The sequence below is a fragment of the Rhinichthys klamathensis genome, unplaced genomic scaffold (assembly GCF_029890125.1).
Source record: "Rhinichthys klamathensis goyatoka isolate OS25496 unplaced genomic scaffold, OSU_Roscu_1.1 h1tg000231l_1, whole genome shotgun sequence".
NCBI lineage: Eukaryota > Metazoa > Chordata > Actinopteri > Cypriniformes > Leuciscidae > Rhinichthys > Rhinichthys klamathensis.
In genome coordinates this window covers 1,210,415-1,226,771 of record NW_026606755.1, presented here as the reverse complement: position 1 = coordinate 1,226,771, position 16,357 = coordinate 1,210,415, and the positions used below count along the sequence as shown (strand labels likewise).

Here is a 16,357-nt window from a genome sequence, read left to right as displayed (position 1 = left end):
CTCACCTAAGTGGCTCCAGGTTGAGCAAATACACAAAACTGAATAGAAACCATCTGTTTTCTGTGTAAACGCTGAATTGATGACTTTAAAACAACTGCACTGCATCATCAGCCAGAAAGCCTTTGTCATCCACAAGCTAAAATGAGGTCTAAATGCTGATTAGCAGGAATGGTTGGAAAATCTGCATAAATAAATACAAATTAGAAGCCAGGTTTAAAACACTAGTTTGTTAGTTTGGGGACAAATTTGTTGCTAAATTCTATAAGGGACATTTGGAGACGCCCTTATTTGGAAAAATGATTAATAATTAACGAATATTTTACTTTTAGACTTTAAAAATGCACAAGGTTCTCTTTTAGAATATAATTGAGGTTTTGTTAAGTCAATGGCATGCCCTCATTTAGTGTGTGTAACCTTGGGCTGTTCCAGGGAGGTTGTCACTGATAGTTCACTGTAAATCCATTTAAAAAAAAAAAAACATCTGCTAAATGGCATCTTGGCGTTTTTTTCCTACCAAATAAACATTTGAACATGGACATTGTAGTTTACATTGTCTGTCATGACATTTAGAGACAACAGATGGGGAATTAACTTTTTATTATTACATAGAGTATGGAGGAAAAAAAGAGTTTTACAGTTTTTCTGAATTGTTAAAACACTAAACCGGATTCTCTGAACCAAATTTTCAATACCCTAAACAAATTTGGTGAATAAATCACAAATCTCATGCACTCTTGTCTTTTTGCACTCTTCTAAACACATTCTTACTCACTAAAACACATATCGCACTGTGATGCACTTGTGTTGCAAAACGCTAAACACAGGCAGGCAAACGTTAAACACAACTACAACACAGTTGTCATTGTTTACACACAACGACTCAAAACTGTTCACACTTATTTCTAATGCGATCAAACACATCGCGCACAGTGCACAGGTGACACAGGTGCACTGAATGTTGATATCAACAAAACATGAAACAATCTGAAAAGAGAGTACGTGTAAGAGGTGGTGGACGAGGAGGAAGAGGATGAGGACGAGAAAGAGCAAGATGTGGACAGTGTGGTCAAGGCTGGATCCGACACACAAGGGTTTTTCCCTTTGCCTGGCAAGAGACGACATTGCCTGTGATGTGGACAAAGTCCTCAGGCTTGACCCAGAACAAAGACGTGATGCTGAGGCAGAATGAATCTCTCACTGACTTTGATTTGGCAGTTGCACAACTCTTTTGAGTGTACCGTAACACTTTCATTTTTCAACCTTCTGGGCTTTTGCAGTTGGACTACTGTATTTTTACAGTATGCAATGCTGAATAAACAGACATTCCATAATATCAGTATAATACTATACTTGCAGTGCATACAGTATACAATAAATTCACCTTACTACGTTAAGTTGTGATTACTATACTTTTTTATGTACTTGCAAATTTAGTTTACTGTTACAATATACTTTTTTTTTGTAACTGCATGCTTTGGATGCTGTGTTCTCCATTTTTTTACGTGTCTAATGAAAGAACTGTAGTGTTAATAATATTGACTCGCTGTGTGTCTGATCTGAAAGCATGATTTGATTTTGAGCACAGATAAAAAATTGTTTTGAGGCAATTTTTGCGATTTTGCCCAAACAGTCAGATGTTCTCTGAATATTTTTGGTTTTGTGTTTAAGGTTTTGAGAAAGTGGGTGATGGTTTCGAGAAATGTGTTGTAGCAATTCAGAAAAACTGTAATAGCAGTGTTTGGGGTAACGCTGGGGTACGAATACTGCTCGGAGATGTGACTGTGGGACACAAGCTTTATTGAGTGTAATCCATAAAACATAAGGTCAACACCACAGAGCAAACCATCCAGATAACAAAAGTCCAAGGCACAGGCAAACAGGGAAATCCAGGGAGATAGGCAGAAGAACAAGACCATGACCCAGAAGTAGCGCTCAAGATTTCGCAAAGTGTGAGTGGAAACACAGAGCTATTTACCAGCCAATGACACACAGGTAGAAGTGATCAAACAATAATGAGACCATGGGTTATGGGAATTGTTCATGATGGGAAAGCAAAGGAGATCATGGGTGGTGGATGTAACAAACGCATTACGCAATATTGTGACGCATTACTTTTAAAAGTAACTTTCCCAAACACTGGTTAATACAAATTCCCTTTTAATATAAAATAGCTAACCAAATTTTAAAACAATTATTTAATATGACCAAAGACACCTTACTTCATGGGGAAAATAAAGCAAAAAAGCAGATGCATTTTAAGGTTAAAGTAGAGATCAGCATTCTTCTGTGAGTCCATGCATAAGTAATTCCAGTGTTGTATTTTTAGTGCAATAAGGAAACTGTGCAGGGTCTGAAGAAGACATTAAAGTTGCATAAACTCAAGGGGGATGTTCCAAGACCTGGAACCACCCGCTTAACACGGAAGCAGCTGATCATGCTTTTCCATGGATAAAAATCTGTTAGAGAAATGTAGCACAAAAACGCGTTTAAAGCAAAACATTTCACCAAATAATAATAAATTGGATAATGAAACAACTGATATAAGATTTAAAATAAAGTGTTTGATAAAGTGATGAACGATGTGGTTCCTCTGCTAGAAAAAGTGAGTGAGCTTGAGGAGAACTGACTTCATACATCCACCAAGTTAATACAAAAGAAAAAGAAAGTCAGTTCTTCTGAGAAAAGCTCTAGCAGAATTTATTTGCAGATGCCACTTCAATGTTTACATTTTTAAGTGTGGCTTAAGTACTTTTTGGGGGCTTCTGTACATCTGATCTACTGAATGAGCACATTAAATGTGTATTAAGACACATGTCCTGACTCTGAAATGTGGCTCTTCCAGAAAATAGCCAGTGATTAACTGAGTTCGATTTTGGGCTGAAGACCTACACCTTTATCTCTCCAAACAAGCCAGCAAAGAGTGTCTGAATTATTCAGTGGCAATTAGAGCACCAAACCAGCAACAGAAAAGATTCAGATCAGTTCACACTCTTTATTTTCATTGATAACCAGTGCTTGAAATGGGAAAAAAATAGCTGCCCTTGTTTGTATAGCCTATCAAATGTCATTCTATCAAAATCTTTGAGGCCAACAAGCAAGATATTATACCCTAATCATAGCTTCACATGCTATGCCGTTTCTGGCCTAGAATATAATTATAATAAACAGTAATGATGTTGAAAAAGTTTGAGTCTCTGCCCAGTTTCCTAGAGATACCAAGGCTACTTTTCTTTTTTACACACATTACTAAAATTAGCATAATAAGGGCCAGATTTACTAAACAGGGCAAATTAGCGTGTGAACGCAATCCCAAAAAAGCACCGATGGGAGAGAAAAGTTAAACGCGTGATCTACTGACGACGAGCAAATTAAAGAACAGATGCAGCCGGGTCATTTCCATAATGACCAACACAATCTACCAAGAGCAGCGCAAATTAGCATCTGGTTTAAGACATGCTTTTTTTTCTGCAAATACCAGTAAATTGACTAGCGCAAACCTTAGTAAATCACCTTGATGATTCATTTAAATACTCTCCTCCTCCCATAAATTTTGCGTCTGAAAGGGAAACTCCTTAGCCTGGTTAAAACCAGACCATTCTCAGTTGTAACTGAGTTATGGTCTGGCAAAGCGTTATAGACAAATCATTTCCAGAGGGGCGTCACCAACGGATGTCGCGGATAGACCTAAAACCAATCTGAGCGATGAAGGAGATGACGTATGCAGAGCGGCGGAAAAACATCTCCGAGTGTTGTTCTTTGCAGCAGTCAATAAAGCTGACTTCATTCCAGCCTTTATCACTTCTAGAGAACTACAGACCTGTCTCTCTCCTACCATTCATTGCGAAAACACTTGAACGAGTTGTTTTTAACCAAGTATCATCCTTCCTGTCTCTGAACAACCAGCTGGATGTCAACCAATCTGGCTTCAAGAAAGGACATTCAACTGAGACTGCATTGCTGTCAGTCACGGAAGCCCTGCGGATCGCAAAAGCTGCTTCCAAATCATCAGTTCTCATTCTACTGGACCTGTCTGCTGCCTTCGACACTGTGAATCATCAGATCCTCTTGTCTGCCCTCTCATCACTGGGCATCACTGGAACCTCCCTCAACTGGTTTGAGTCCTATCTCACAGATAGGTCCTTCAAGGTCACATGGAGAGGTGAGGTATCCAAAGCACATCAACTGACCACAGGGGTTCCTCAGGGTTCAGTTCTCGGACCGCTCCTCTTCTCCATTTACACCACATCACTGGGACCCATCATACAGGCACATGGTTTCTCTTACCATTGCTATGCTGATGACACCCAGCTCTACCTCTCATTTCAACCAGATGATCCCACAGTAGCTGCACGGATCTCAAGCTGTCTGGCGGACATCTCGGCATGGATGAAGGAACATCACCTGCAGCTCAACCTGGCAAAGACTGAGCTCCTCATCCTCCCTGCCAATCAGTCTCTTCAGCACGACCTCACTATCCAGCTAGATTCATCATCAATCACCCCATCAAGGTCGGTCAGAAATCTTGGAGTAATCTTTGATGATCAGCTGACCTTCACAGACCACATTACAAAGACAGCTCGACCATGCAGGTTTGCTATGCACAACATCAGGAAGATCAGGCCTTTCCTAACTGAGCATGCAACACAACTTCTCGTCCAGGCCCTGGTCATTTCTAGGCTTGATTACTGCAATGCTCTTCTGGCTGGACTTCCATCATGTGCAACTAAACCTCTACAAATGATCCAGAATGCTGCAGCTCGTCTGGTCTTCAACGAGCCCAAAAGGGCCCACGTCACTCCTCTGTTCATCTCTCTGCACTGGCTACCACTCGCTGCTCGCATCAAGTTCAAGGCTTTGACGCTTGCTTACAGATTGACCACAGGTTCAGCTCCCTCCTACTTCCACTCACTACTACAAGTCTACATCCCTACCAGAAGCCTACGATCGGTCAATGACCGACGGCTCGTGGTACCATCACAGCGGGGCACAAAATCACTCTCCAGAACATTCTCATTCGCGGTTCCATGCTGGTGGAATGATCTCCCCACCCTCATCCGAAATGCAGAATCCCTGACAGCATTCAAAAGACAACTGAAAACTCATCTCTTCCGGGAGCACTTAACATAACATAAAAAAAAAAAAAAAAAAAAAAATTCTTTCCTTTAAATCCTCGCTTGCCTGGCTTATGCTACTCCGAGCTATGTCTGAACTCTGTATTTTGAGCACTTCTTGCGTTGTTTTTGCCTCTTCACGATGACTCGCTTGGTTTAGTCCTCAGTTGTAAGTCGCTTTGGATAAAAGCGTCTGCTAAATGACTAAATGTAAATGTAAATGTAAATGTTCTTTGCTCGGTTTTTAACTAAAAGGAAACGTTTAAATTGCTTAAAACAGACGCGATAGCTGATTCGAACGAGTGATGTTCGACGGCGGCATCCATCTTTGTAATGTAGGCTACAAAATCTGCTTCAAAATCCCAGCGCCGTCGTCATCGTGTAAAGCCCGCCCCAACGTTTCTGATTGGTGCCTCGATTTCGACGGATTGGAAATGGGCTTGAATGAGCTCTTTGCCAGACTAACTTTCAGAGCAAATCTAAATTTGCCAGAAGTTGTCTGGGTTTTCCCAGGCTAGAAACTCCTATAAAATGCATTTGCAATTAGGTCAGCTGCAAAATTAACCCTGTTCACTAGGTGTCTTTAGTAAATCCTGACTAGTTTTTACAAAAGAGGGTTTGCGCTGCCGCACGCTGTTAGTAAATCTGGCCCTACGTGCAACTTTTCGTCGCGACTGGCTTGATCGGAGTTCGGCACTCAGCGTCCAGTTTTAATACGCTATGTCAAGTTAAAAATAGCAAAATTCACTTTTACATGGTATTTGAACATAAATGTGTGTCGGCAGTGTGTGTACACAACCACCCTATAATGTTAAAAAAGGTTTATTGTTGTTTGATTCATATTAACAGCAAATATAGCAGTAGGTACAGTATATTACGTTACTTTCACTTTAATACACAGATCTAATATACACATTTATTTACTTGCTGTTTACATTCACAGACAGAACTGACTGTGTTTATGTGAACTTTATGTGTTTTTGACATAACCGGCTTGTCGCAGTAAGACGTGAAAGAGAACTTAGTTTTTATACTCACGTGACGCCAAGCCAGCTTTTTGTGTGCGTGATTCGGTTGTGTGCACTCACTCAGAAAACCATATATCAGAAGTTTAGACTGATAGGGCTTTAAAACTCATGCATTTACAGTTTTTTTCAATTGTTTACACGCAATTTTGAAAACCGGGTTCTATTTTTCAAAATATAATCACAATTATCCAAACACCACACTCAATTTGCATAATTCCTAGATTGTTTGCAAAATGACACACTTCTGTCAAAACATACACACTTCAGTCAAAAGATATACACATATTTGTGAAAATGCTATTAGTTTTCATTTAACCAACACAGTCCTCAATGATCAGACAATATTGCAGCCAGTTTCACACGGCTGTGATAAATAAAAAACACATTTGTAAAAAAACTATTTTTAGGAAATAGCATGTGCTAGATTTTTGGCCAGACATTGTTATGTAAGAGATTATTTAGATGAAAAAAAAAAAAATAGTGACAAACCCACAACATTCTTCATGATTAGTTTGAGATATAGGGAGAATGTACACAAACAGGCCTACTATAAACTTGCCAAGCACTGCACAACACTGATTTCTGCAGACTCATATTTCAAGTATTTATTTACAGTATTTCTTACCATAATCAGTTACAGTAATCAACCAACAAAGAAATCAATGAAAAAAATAAAATCTGTAGACAAATAAAAATTACTGCATGAAGTACAACAGTTTGACTACATACAGTTTGATAAAAACTACTGTAAAAGCAACAAGAATACTGTAACTATTCAGTTACAGTATCAACCAGAGATTTGGTTGATCTCTTTGTCCAGCTTCCATCAGTGTCAGTCCATTGTTGATAACATGGTCAATAAGTGTTGCACGTATTTCTTGAGTCAAATTTGGTCCTCGTCTTCTTTGTTCAGGTTCTATCAACTCTTCAAGTCCTTCTCTACCTCTTCCTCTACCTAGGGCTCTTCCTCTATCTCCTTCTCCTCTTCCTCTATCTCCTTCTTCTCCTCTTCCTCTACCTGGGCCTCCTCCTCTACCTCCTTCACCTCTTCCTCTACCTCCTTCTCCTCCTCCTCTACCTCCTTCACCTCTTCCTCTACCTCCTTCTCCTCTTCCTCTACCTCCTTCACCTCCTCTTTGAGCTCCCCCTCTTATTCTCACTCTTCTTCTTCTTTTTCTTCTTCTTCTAGCTCCTTCCATTTTTGTTGAAGACAGGTGAACTTGAAGACAGGTGAACCTGCTGCCTTTTATAGCACACCTGAGTGCTGCGTTTTCAAATTAGCACATGTGTGCTTCCACACCTGGTGGATGTGCATATCCAATTCATTCATTAGTGTGGTCAATGGCAAACCGGGGCTTTGTAATGACAAGGAAGTAACCTCACAATCCTTATCTGTGTCTAAGGTGTGAAAATGTGTGTAGAGTTTTACAAATTACTGTGTGTAATGTTTTGCAAAAAGGGTGAAGCTGACAACGTGCTTACAATTGTGCAAATCTAGGCTGGTGTTTTGCTCCTTGAGTGTAAGGTTTTGCTAATAGTGGGAAAGTTTTAATTTTAGTGTGTAAGCAATTGAAAAAAACTGTAATACACTTTTTCATGATGATGAAGTACTGTAATGTCACGTGAGAGTGACCGCGATAGAGATAATCAAAACCAAACAGTTTTTTTAGTTTTGGGAGAGTATGTGAGGCAGGAGTTGTAAAGGCTCCGCCCTCTTCTGGAAAGCTCATTTGCATTTAAAGATATATGCACGAAAACAGTATGTTTTTCCTTCCACTCAAAAATGGTCATTTACAACATGGTGTAATAAATGATCTGTGGGGTATTTTGAGCTGAAACTTCACAGACGCATTCTGGGGAGTGGGGACACCTGAGACTTGTATTGCATCTTGTGAAAAGGGGCTTAATAGGTCCTCTTTAAAAAGAGGCTTTCTCAAGGTGTTCCATTCATTTGTGCTCAAGTAAATGCGTCGGTCGCAAGTAGGCCCTATTATCCCTAAGTCCATATTTGATTTGTTTTTGTAGAGATTTACTGAATTTCGACTTGAGTAAAAAGTCTCGTCACGCATAATCATGATGAATATTGTTTTTATTATCGACCATTGGTGCCACTTGCACTCTAGTACTCAGCGTGTCCAGGGAAAGAATGAGTCAAACTGTGTGAGAGACATGGGAAGCATAATCTCTTTTAAAAGTTCATAATTATTTTCCTAACTCCACAAGCTTTTTTCCCACTTCTGTGGCGATCGACCCAACAGGGAAAGTTCTCAGAACTTCCCTCGCGTTCTGGCAAGGTTCTCTCAAAGTAATGAACAAAGTTATCTGGTCTTTAATAATGTCATCAAAACATTAGCACAAAAATGTTATTTATACATCATTCATGGAATGTTTTTCTGCAACCTTTCAGGCAGACATTAGACCAATGTTTATTCAAATTGGATTCAAAAAGTATATGTTCCCATAATACTTGCAAAACGAGAAAATAGGGGAAACATTTCACATAACCCCCCAAAAATGGAAGCTTTGAACATTTGGAGAACATTTACATTTACATTAACATTAACAAGACCAATGTTGAGAAATAGATGAATGCCAGAAGAATGACCAGCTACTGACCACTGATGTGATCATGCATGCATTTGTTGATTTTCTTTCCACTGCACACATAAATATACATTATGTGTGCCTATTACAAATGCAAAGCATGTTTGGCCTGCGATCAGCAGTCTTTTACTGTAAAGCGTGCGAGTTCGACTCACACTGAGATAAAACCTCATGTCGTGGCACATTTCCCATTTATCTCAGAGTGAACAGAACCTCCTGCAGTTCAATTGCACATTTGCTTTCCCCCTACCTGATCAATATTTAAAATGTGTAAATAAATCATTAAGGAATGAAGCCCCTCAGGTAGTGGAGAGTTCATTTAGAGATGTTGTTAGTGTCCACATTTGTGTTTGTGTTGCTTTGAGACTTCACCTTTGCGTGATCAAGTAAGTGCGTGTTTAGAAGGTCAATGCACCTTGAGATATGTGAAATCCACTAGGTGCTTTGATTAGTGTGTGTGTGTGTGTGTGTGTGACTCTAACTAGTGTTGTCATAGGGGCCTAGACAGATGGCTCTGTGTTTTATTCTCTCTGGTTCTGGCTGCTGTTATGAATGCTGTTTGAAGTTTGCGGTAACAAAGTCATAGCTTGCAAACCCATTTCATTACCCTCTCCTAGTCTTTCCATTAATTATGTGGTCTGCTTTGGTTTCTTTGGGGTTTCGGCCCATTAACAAGACATTGTATCAAAAGATCATTTACAAAATGAAATGGATTTGACAAATTGGACTAGAGTTTTTGTTATTTTTTTCATGATGCCTAGATATGCAACAGAAACGGACTTTTCTTGCTGATATATGATGTATCAAACAAATGCAGCGCGGGGATTGAGCTGCAAATAACATCGGCTGGAGTTTTCTTTGTTCTGCTGCATTGCTCTGTGCCCCCTTGTTGCTTTTGTTGCCTGTCGCAATCTATCCACACCATCATGACCCGTGAGCCGTTTGGTGTGCGTATAAATTTGGTGGACAGTGTACTGTCAGAAACCTGTCTTTAGTTGTCAGTCACACTCTGCATAAAACAAACACACGCAAATATGTTCTTCAAATGATTTCACATCTGTCAAGCGGTTCTTGGTGTTTCAACTGGCCAGGACCCAAATGGACCATGAAGATGATTCATATAAAATCAAACTTTTTTTAAAAAATGTCAATTTAGGTTTAGTCCATCTGTGTATCACATCACATTTCCTCTGTCATGATGTCAGTGATCATTTCCGTCCGCAATGGCTCGGTAAGATAATGCGCCTGCAATATACCCAGATACTGCATGTTCAAAGCATTTTGCCATTGTGCACATTATATATTTTTTTCCACAGAATATTATTTTGCATTTTTATGCACTGAAATAACTGTAATATTCATCTGCTGTTTTTATGAGAAAAGAATTTAAAAAGTATAGCAGTTAGAATTAAATCTGAAAAATGACAGACTATAGTCTAAAAGGAATGATGACATCAAAGTCTAAACAAATCTTTGTGTTAAAGATTTACTCCAGTAATAAGATTTTGTAATACTTTTATTCATCAAGGATGCATTAAATTGATCAAAAGTGACAGTAAAGAGACATTTATAATTCTACAAATGATTTTTATTCCAAATAAACCCTGTTCTTTTGAACGTTCTATTCAAAGAATTCCGGGAAAAAAAATGTATCACAGTTTCCAGAAAAATATTAAGTAGCAAAAACTGTTTTCAACATTGATAATAATAAGAATCAACATTAATAATTGAGCACCAATAATAATTGAGCAGAAAATCAGGATATTAGAATGCTTTCTAGGATCATGTGACACTGAAGACTGGAGTAATGATGCTGAAAATTCAGCTTTGAATCACAGGAATAAATTACATTTCAAAATATAAAACCTTTATTTTAAATTGTAATAATATTTTACTGTTTTTACTATATTTTTGATCATATAAATGCAGCCTTATTATAAGAGAATTCTACCAAAACATTCAAACTCACACACTGTTATTGCAATGAAACCAATAGGTTACTGTCGTAACCCCGGTTCTCTGAAACATCGAGTGGAGAGATCCACCTATGGGAAGGGCATCCGTACCTGACCTCTGCAGAAGCATCCAATTGCACCAAGTCTGGCTAACAGACAGAAGCGCGCAGCCAATGCCAGGTGAGGCCACACCCCCTTACCTACGGGCATATCACAGCTGGGCGCGCTGCTATTCCTCAGTAAGTATATTCGCTTCTCGTGCGGCAAGCGGGGCAAAGCTGGTGGATCTCTCCACTCGATGTTTCAGAGAACCGGGGTTACGACAGTAACCTATTGTTCTCTTTCATCATCTCGTTTCGAGATCCACCTATGGGAGAGACATGGACAGCTCCCCGATTGCCCAATACACTCACAGTGAGGTTCTGAAGGCCAGAGAAGGACGGTCACCTCAGAGAGGCGGTGCCTGACACGTCCCACAAACATGACCCTGCAAGTTTTCCGCCACGCTAACTGCTGTGGACAAGCAGGGCATGAAACATGCATGAGACACATACATGATAATGGCCCCCGCACCACCAATGCACATAGCTAAACCCAAGAAGGAATGCGAATGCTTGGTGACAGGAATGAACATGGCCAGCCGACCCATTCACTCCTCGTTGGTTAACCAAACGGGGCTGTGGGAAAGGGCTAAGAGGACCCTACCTCTAGGACCGAGTGTGCCACCGAAGTTCTGGTGACATCCAACTGGTAGTAACGCTCAAAGGTATGAGGAGAGGCCCAGCTGGCCGCGGAGCAGATGTCCTGCAGTGGCACTCCCCTGAACAAAGCCCAAGAGGCGGCTAAGCCCCTTGTGGAATGAGCTCTGATGCCCCTTGGGGCTGCACTCGCTTTGCTTCATAAGCCATAGTATAGCGTCCACAAGCCAATGTGAGAGGCATTGCTTTGAAATGGGATTCCCCTTGTGCAGGGGAGCCCTTGAAACAAAGAGCTGGTCGCTCTTGCGGAAAGCACTGGTCCTGGTCATTATGCTTGCAGAGCACGGACGGGACACAGAGCATTCAGCCCCTGATCCTCCGGGGAGGCAAAGGGTGGAGGGTGAAAAGCGGATAGCTCCAAAACCTCTGACGTGAACGCAGGGAAGCATTTCGGCATGAAGGCCGGGTTAGGCTTAAGGAAGACCTTATCTCCACTTTGGGAGAATTTGGCGCACGAGGGGTGAACCGAGAGTGCATGTAGCTCACTGACCCGTTTAGCAGATGCCAAGGCCGAGAGCAAAGCTGTCTTGAGGGACAGCAGCTTAAGGGAAATACTCCCCAGAGGCTCAAAAGGATACAGAGACCGCGCTTCCAGCACCATGGAGAGGTCCCACTCTGGGACAGATTCAACAGATCTCCTGATGACCAGCAAAGAGCGGCGTGCACCCTCCATAAATCTGCGGGTTAGAGGGTGCTGCCTGACGGTGGAGCCCCAAAACCCACATGACAGGCTGAAATCGCAGCCAGGTAGACCTTAATAGTGGAAAAGGACCTGCCTCTTTCCATGAGGTCTTGCAGGAAACACAAAATATCAGGCACCGAGCACTGATAAGATGTGAAACCACGCCCATCATACCACCCTTCGAACACTTGCCACTTACAGCCATATAGGGATCGCGTGGAAACGGCCCTGGCCTTCTGAGTAGTGGCGATTACATGTGGCGGGAGCCCCAGTGCATTTTGGTTCGTCCTCTCACGGGCCAGGCCCAGAGAGCCACCCTGTCCGGGTAGGGGTGGTAAATCTCCCCGTTGGCTTGGGACAGTATGTCCGTGCGAGGGGGGAGGCGCCATGGCTCGGCGTATAACAGAGGGATAATCTCTGCCAGCCATGGGGCTTTGGGCCACCTGGGTGCTATCAGAATGAGAGACAGGCCGTGCTCTCTCACCCTGGCCAGTGTGAAAATTATCAGGGACAGGGGAGGAAAAGCATACAACAGCACTTTGGGCCATGGGTGGGCCAGTGCGTCTGCCCCGAGGGGCGCGTCCATGTCCTTTAGCGAGAAGAACATAGGACAATGGTGATTTTCGCGCGAGGCGAAAAGATCTACGGCTGCCTGTCCAATCTCATCCATAACCTCTCCACTATCTGCGGGTGAAGACGCCAATCCCCGTGGATTGGGTTTCCCCTCGATAGCAGATCCGCGCCTCTGTTCCGAATGCCCGGGACATGAGTCACGCGTAATGACAGAAAAACCTGTCTGCTCCACACCAAAAGCCTGTAAGCTAGAGCGTGGAGTTTCGACGAGCGCATGCCACCCTGACGGTTGATATAAGCCACTACCGTGGTATTATCGCACCGTACTAGAACAGGATGTCCCTGCAGGCAAGGCAGAAAATGATTCAGAGCTTTCCAAATAGTAAAAGCTCTAAATAGTTAATGTGCGCTGAACGTAGTCTGCTCAGCCACAGACCGTTCACCGTTCTGCCTTCCTGGGTGGTTCCCCAGCCTGTTAAGGACGCATCTGTCGTCAAAACTTTTCGCATCGTACCGTCCCGAGGGGGGGTTCCCCGTGCGTAAAAGTTCTCGCTCTCCCAATGGCGCAAGGCCGCCGAGCAGGCGCGCGTCATCGTTACCGAGCGGCAGAGATCGCAAATCGGGCTGAAATGTAGTGTACAAAACCCATTTCGTGAACGTTCTCATTCTCAGGAGACCAATGGCACAACTTGGATAGATGAAGCCATGAGATCCTGCAGCCTGAGGCATGTGCGATATTGTACTCTCGCCCCTTCACTGAACTGAGACAGACAGTCCATCAGCGAGCGAACGCGCTCTTGAGAGAGACGCGCTCGCATGGAGACTGAGTTCAATTCCAAGCCCAGGAAAATGACATTCTGACTGGGAGTCAGATTGTTTTCGCTCGCATTCACCTTGAACCCGAGGGATGTGATGTGCGCGAGCACCCGGCCGGTGTCCAGCGACACCTTCTCCTTTGATTTGGCTATGATGAGCCAGTAAGTCAGAATTCTCAGCCCTGATAGTCTCAGGGGCGCCACGCCCACCTCCGCACACAGACAGAAAGTTCGGGGACTCAAATTGCGCCCGAACGGAAGAACTGTGAATTTGTAACAAACGCCTTGGTAGGCGAAACGAAGATATTTCCTGTGTGGAGGGTAGATGCTTATGTGAAAGAAAGCATCTTTCAGATCGACTGATGTGAACCAGTCATTCTGCTTTATGGCACAGGCGAGAGAGGCTTGTGTCACATTCTGAAATTGAATTTCCTCAAATGTTTGTTCAACACTCGAAGGTCCAATATAGGGCGGGGGGGCGCCACGCCTTTTGGAACATGAAAATACCAGGAATAAAAACCATGGTTTATCAGATTGGGTGGCACCATCTGAATCGCTCCCTTGTTAGGAGAGAGGAGATTTCCTCTTTCAGAATGTGTGAGGCGTTTTCTTCTGTGTGAGAAGAGAGAACGCCGTTGAAATGCGGAGGTTTTATTGCAAACTGCAGCTTGTAACCCTGGGTTACAGTACGCAAAAACTCACTCGGGCGCTGAAACGGCTTGCCAAGCCGCTTTGTGACTCGCGAGCGCCCCCGCTCGGGCCGGAGCGGAGCTGTATGGGCCCAGCTGGTTCATTTGTGATGCAAAGGCGCCATCTAGTGGGAACACTAGAGGCGACATGCAAGGGTTTGGAGGGATTTCCTCTCTCTGCAGTGAGAAGTTTTCTTTGCGGAGAGAGGTCTTCTCTCCAAAACGAATTCATTTGATTCGTAGCTTTGTGTGTTTTGTGTTGGGCAAACACTGGGGCCGAAGCCTTTATTGACAGAGTGAGGGAAACATAGTGTGGTGTCCACTGTGCTGAACTTTCCCTCACAAGGTGCCCCCAAAAGTGGGAAAAACACATATCTCCTGAACACATGAACTGGGCAGTCTCAAGTGCAGGCAGAAAAATAATATCCGCGGAGAGAGAAACTCTCTCTGTAACGGATTTATTTAATGCGTTTTTTTTTTCAAGTGTTATTTAGTTATGTGTGTGTTTTGTGTTGGGGAACACAGGGGCCTTACACACACAACGTCCACTAAAAACACATCGGCTGGACAGCCGCAACTGAGCTGTGTGAGCCCAGTTGGTTGATTTATGAGGCAATGGCGATCTCTTGTGGACGGACTCAGGGCGACATGCATGGGATCAGAGAGATTTGCTCTCTATGTTGCCGCTGGCAGATATATAAATCTGCACGAATTCATTTGATTCGTTTATTAAATGTGTTGTTTAGTAATGTGTGTGTTTTGTGTTGGGAAACACTGGGGCCGAAGCCTTTAATAACTGGGTGAGGGGAACCAAGTGCGTGCGGTGTGGTAACACTGCTATGTACTTTTCCTCACGACAGCCCCCTCCCCCGTAACTTGTTGTTGTGGGGGGGAGGGGGACACACACACACAACGTCCACTAACATACGGGCTGGGCAGCCACGAGAGGGGATTAACCGACCGTAGGTGGGAGACCCTGTTAGTTAACGTTACTCCCAATGGTCGAACAACAGGCAGGCCGCTTGCGTTCGGGACCGCCTTCCTAGGAAGGCATAAATTGAAAACCTCAACACGTAATCGTAACAAATCAAGGCCCGTGAGACCGTGTTAACAGTCTAGCGGGACGCTCCAGCCGTTCAGACTGGGCGGTGGTCCCAGCGTTTACCCGTCGTACATATTCCTATCCTGGTCGGTGGCGCTCTGTGGAGCTGGCCACACAATGTTGAGACGAACGGCCGCTCGCTCACAAACTTCCAGGAGGATGGACGGAGGCAAAGCCGCGTGAACGCTAGCCTAGGGAACGCTAAAAGGACCGCGTCATCCCCGTCGCCGGAACCGACCGGTTCGTCAACGACAGTGAGGTTTTCCCGCGAAGATGTCCTCTTCAGGGAATGCGGATTGGGCTGATGTCAGCTCAAATATTTTAGAGAGGTGGCGCTCCGGGAGTCCCCCGGTAGCGCGTCATCATCACCGTGTCTCTCCTCCGAGTCAGAAAGGCCGAGCACGGCGCGCTGTGTCGTGCAACTAAAAGCCAGCTTAGTAAAAGCTACATGGGCAGCAATTACAATGACCGCAATTCCCCGGGTTCTCCAAAGCTTGAGCGTGTTAAGCCCAAGCAGACCGCGCAGAACGAGAGGGTCCTTATAGCGGCGATGAGAGCACCACACGCGGCCGGGCAGGCTCGTCGTGATAGGCTGTTCCCCGGGGGAAGCGGCTGTTTAGACGGTCACATAGCCATGGGTGGGCCAGCGGTGAAGAACTCGGAAAAATCCGTGGCGGGCAGCCATGTAAAGGAGGAGCATGTGAAGGACAGCGAGAGCTCGGGCGGCTCCGGATGCAAAAAACACAGCGGATAGGCTGAAGAAACGACTGTCACTCACGTCTGGCGGAGGCTGATCTGGCGATATGTCCTCCTGAAGACTCGAAAGTGAGCAGCGTAACGTTAATCCAACCGAACTGTGTCAATGCAGAGATCGCGAGAAGCGAATGTCAACTGAGGAATAGCAGCGCGCCCAGCTGTGATATGCCCGTAGGTAAGGGGGTGTGGCCTCACCTGGCATTGGCTGCGCGCTTCTGTCTGTTAGCCAGACTTGGTGCAATTGGATGCTTCTGCAGAGGTCAGGTACGGATGCCCTTCCCATA

General features: G+C 43.9%; 1 pseudogene; it reads right to left on the bottom strand.

Moving 5' to 3' along the window:
• Positions 1-11,724: 11,724 nt before the first annotated feature.
• On the bottom strand, positions 11,725-15,391 carry LOC130099586 (uncharacterized; annotated as a pseudogene).
• Between the last annotated feature and the right edge of the window lie 966 nt (positions 15,392-16,357).